The following is a 5,563-nucleotide window of genomic DNA, read 5'->3' on the forward strand; positions in this document are numbered from 1 at the left end:
GCTGGTGAACGGTGGACGCCGGACGGCGGCTGGAGTAGAAGAGGAAGAGGAGAAAAGAAGAGGAAGAAGAGTTGAACTGCTGAGTGCTGAAGAGGAGAGGATGAGGAGTGAGGAAGAGTCAAAATGATAGGGTATTAGGGTTTCTTATTTCTTTTAAAAAAATTATTTAATATTAATAATTATTAAATGTAATATAATTTATAAATTATAATATAATATTTCGGTTTAAACCGAAATACCGAATTCCAAAGTAATATGTACCGAAAACCGAACCGAAATACCAAAAATATAAAAAATTAAACCGAATATCGAACAGAAAACTGAAATACCGAAACCGAAATTCTGAAAAATTTCGGTTCGGTTCGGTGTTTCGGTTTTCCGGTGTTTATGCCCACCCCTACTTGGCATTGCAAAAACAGAGAAATAGCCTCATATACAAAGGACACATTAGAGAGAAAATTTGAAGAGGTGTTGATTATAAACGCGGCTAAGTTCAAAGATGGAGGCATGTATCATTATATACTATTTTATATTATATGTATCTAAATCATTGTATCATTATGCAGTTTGAACATGACTTATTTGGAAATAATTATATATTTGATTTTTTTAATGTATGCAGGTTGTTCCATCATCTGAACTTATTTTCTCGATTTATGAAGCTGGAAGAAGATACATTGTTTGTCTTGAGCGAAAAATATGTTCTTGTGAAAGATTTCAACTAGAGGAGATACCTTGTGCACATGCTATCGCTGTTTTAAAAGAAAAGAATGTCAAAGATATGCATCCATATTGCTCTGATTATTACAAGCCTGATGCATTGGCAAAAACATATGAGATTCCAATGGTACCAATGCCAGATAAGGTTGATTGGTCAGATCCTAAGAATGTGGTAGATGAAACTGTGTATCCACTTAGATACAGACGATTATTTGGACGATCAAGGAAAAGAAGAAAAAAGAAAGCAGATAAAAAGATTACGGTGAACACAATTTATTGTGAACAAGAAGGACACAACAGAAGAACTTGTACTTTCTTCGCAAAAGAGAAGTGAAATAGTCGTAATGTTTCTAAGACATTAATATTTTTGTTGAATAATTTTTCAAGTAAACAGTTGTCATTTTAAGTATTGATTACATTTTCTATTTAATCACTGTTGGTGTTGAAAAAAAAACTTATTAATAATTTGTGTTAAGTAAAATTTAAGTTGCACTTTTAGTTATAAATACTTTGTTATGATTTGTGTTGAAAAATACATTTGTGTCAATATTTCTTTTGTTAAATAAATTTTTGCAATTATTCTATTACATTATAAGATATTTTTATTTTTTACAAAAATAGATTATTAGGTAACGTAACACACATGTATCATGTGTGTTAGCTAATGTATTATGTACATTTAATTCAAATACACTTGTTAAGGTTACTGTATAATTTACAATGACTATAAATCATGTATCATGTAATGTATATTAAGTATCATGTGTGATGATTTATTTGATATATATATATTAAATAACTATTTTACAAAACTCTTGGATTTAGCACAACTGGAATATTCATTATAAATAAGGTATCATGTAAATTTAGTTTTCAAAAAACTATTTATTACTAACTATATCTAATTAATAAAACTTTTACTGCACTTTTTCTTTGTGTAACGCCATAATATGTCTGAAATTTAACTTTTTATAAGCAAAAGTCCTTGTTCCATAATGTATCAAAACAAAATAAAGCTTTAGAAAAATTGACAAAACAATGAAGATAACATTAAACATTGTTTATACAAAGATACTACTCTATGTGAACCAGATCTTCTTCTGGTGGTGGTGTGACTACACCCATAGATTTTGGTGGATCATCATTCTCACTAACGTATCCACACTTAGCCTTCTCGTTTTCATAACTTCACAGCAATGCTCCATATCTTTGGCGTAGGTTTCAGGACGAAAATCAACAAATGATACTTCGATTTGGTCACTCACTCCGCAAATACAACAAAATATAACCCACAGTCTCTACAAAAATGCAGAATACTTACAGGCTATCGCTCTTCTGTGGTACAATGTCTTGTGCAAATTCAATCATGAAAGGAATTTGATGCTCCAAAAGTGAACCAGTAACAGTAATGTTGTCCTTGTACGCATGACAATCACCAAAATTTGTTCGCTCAATTTCTTCAAAGAATCCATTGTCCAGTAGGTAAGAAGGAAGCATTTTAGACAACATTTTTATCTCGTGCGGAACTGTTTTTTTCCTTGAGCATATTGATGAGTCAAATACTCTTATCACCCTATTTTTCAATTCAACAACCGCCAGCACCCAATTAAAAATTCTTGATCGCGATTAATCGGGATGTAGACCTCATCTACAAGATGCCATGGTAAAGCAGCTGAAATTTCAAAACCTTTGATGATGTTAATTATTGACTTCTCATATACAGATACAACTGAAGCGCGATCAACATGTTGTTGGGTACTAAGGTTATCATCATTATTATCCATGTAATACCTATCATAACAATTTTTCACATGTGACATGAACAAGCAGTGAGTTGTTGTGTATCTGTATTGATCTATGCTCTAGAGTTTTGATTTTTTACGAAGGTAGTAAAAAATCACATTGATGTACTATAAAAAACATGATAAGCGAAATCAGAAATTATATACTTCTAAACAAGGTTCTATAATAATTTAATATAATTGATACATTAAATGATGATCTTAACTTATACTAATTTAATATTTTGATACTTTCAATTGAATGTATCTGTTGAAAAAAGGTTATGGTTGTATAATATAAATTTTGTAGGTGATACATTAAATTTCATCAGGATATTATGTATCATGTAATACTAATATAAATGTATCTGGTATACATTTGATAATTAGTTTAAGAACTTTACCTCATCATTCCAACATTTGTTTGGCTGTGACATGGCATAGAACCAATTCTTGTTCGTTGAAAAAGCAACTACAAAGTCCATCATCTTAAATCCTAAAGAAAACGATTTTGATTTGTACTTTTATCGTCTGATGGGTTCCTACATATATGATACATAAAAGTGACTAGATGTGCATGATACATAACAGTGACTTAATGACAAATTATAGACAATGTATCGAAAACATAAATTTGTATTATGAATTTGTTATGATCAAAATAAATTAACCCAAACATTTGCAAAATATATGTATAAGACTTACTTATTGTCATGATTTTTGAGGAGCCTACTTGATAACCACTTCATATAATCATCAATAAGTTTTGACGAAGCTTGATCTGTAATTCCACATCCTTCAAACGGGAAATAGAGACGAGCAACATCCTTCAATTTCTCTTTTTCCTTCTCTCTTGATCCAAAAGAAGTACAATATGGAGAGTGAATATTTCTCTAAAGCATTCTATTTTTAGGCACAGGATTGATTAAATCACCTCTAATTCCAATCTCGGTTATTGGAATATCAGTGGGTAATTAACTATCAGTCAACAAGTACTGGCTGCTAGTTAAATTTTTTGGATTGTAAACATACAATGGTATAACAGTAAAGGATCTTTTTCCTGATTTTTGATAAGTGCATCTATTTCTGCTTGAGTTGATGGTGATATTGTTGTTGATGTGGAAGAATCATGTATGATATGATATAATGATTTTTTTAGTTAATTTGTATGTGATGAAAGTCTGTGTCATAAAGCATAATTGAAAAATCTACTGATGTATCCATTGTTGTTTTTTCGGGCAAAACGTGAGGGGTGTTGTGTTGAACCGTGTCAGGACCATCTTGATTCGGTTTATTTAAATCTTGATGCGATTGATATGCTTCACCATCCTGAATATAGGCAGGTTTTATGTATCAGATGTATAATATTATACAATGTATCATATATAAAAAAAAGTGATAATGTATCAACGAAAATTATAATGTACAAATTATTAGGAACTGATACCTTGTTAGGATCATTAGCTTCAGTATCAACATGTGTAGTTTGATATGTAGAAACTGATGCCTTGTTAGGATCGTTGAATTATGAAACATCCTTCATTTGTTGTTTGTTACTGATAGTATGATCAATTTATATTTAAATTTTGTATAGTAAAAAGTGTTAAATATTTTTTCCTGATACATTATTTAACAAGATGATGAATACAAAATATAAATATATATCTGTTGAATGAGATATAAGATTAAATTAATCAACTTAACTTTACATACATAATACATAACAGTGACTAGATGTGCATGATACATAACAGTGTCTAGATGTGCATGAACATAACATTGACTTAATTACAAATTATAGACAATGTATCAGAAACATACATTTGGATTAACATTGACTAGTTGTCCACCCTAATTAACAGAAACACCAACATTATCATCATCTACATTCACCGCAACGTCAGTGACTTGATGTTCACCCTCGTTAACAGAAACACCAACACCATCCTCAACTACATCCCGGCATCGTCAGTGACTTGATGTTCACCCTCGTTACCAGAAACACAAACATCATCCTCATGTTCACCACCCATATCAGCAAGATAAATCCGTATTGGTGGAGATGGTTGTTTTTCAAATTGAAATGTGCTTTATTTAGTGTCAACATTGATATTTTCGTGGCGTCGAGATTGCATCAACTGGGAGTGATTTTCTTTTATCAATATAGCAGTTCTTCAAATTTCTTGTCAACCTGTGAATTATAAATACATTTAGGGAAAATATAAATCACATTTGAGTAAAAATATCAAAATAATTAACTTACATAATTTTTCAAATGATCTTTCAACTCTTCAATATCTGATATTACATAGTTGACTTTCTGAGAATCTGCAGAACCATGTACATCAGCAGTCGGGTTGGAGGCACGTCTGGAATAGAAACATGTACATCAGCAGCCGGAGTTGGAGACACATTTGATTGATCAGGCTGACTGGGTTCTGAAACCTTTGTTTTATGTTTATCCACTTTTTTTATTCTTTTTGGGGGTGGTGGAGAGATGTATCAGACATTCTAGAAGATCTCCTCATTAACTGTTTGGGAGGTTTGGTGGAGAAATCATCAAATCATCTTCATCATTCGGTTATACTATATTGGGATTTATATCTGATAAGGGGGGTGAAGAAGGATGAGCATGTGATACTTCAACTAAGTAAAAAACTTCAAGTTCCTCCGTTGCTGGGACAATGTTTGAACATGCATTCTGGAATAAAACAGAAATAATCAAGGCAAGACATGATGTATCACAACACAGAAAATAATGAAATTAAAAATACAAACTTGCAACCTTTTTTCAAAAATATAGAAAAGGATTCAATGTTACCTCTTAAAGCTAGACATAAGCATTTCAAACTTTGCCTTATCAGACACAACTCTCCAATTGCACATTCTTGGGATGATATTCCGTTCCTTGGCAGGAATTTCAGGATATAACTGAGATGCACATTCGTATATCCATATGTTATGGTCATAAGGCAGTCCATATAATCGATATAACTTTTTGCTAATATAGAAATTCAGTCTAAGTGAAATGATGAGCTTTGAGAACGAAATATGTCCCTATG

Source organism: Solanum pennellii, chromosome 6, assembly GCF_001406875.1.
Source record: "Solanum pennellii chromosome 6, SPENNV200".
NCBI classification, from domain to species: domain Eukaryota; kingdom Viridiplantae; phylum Streptophyta; class Magnoliopsida; order Solanales; family Solanaceae; genus Solanum; species Solanum pennellii.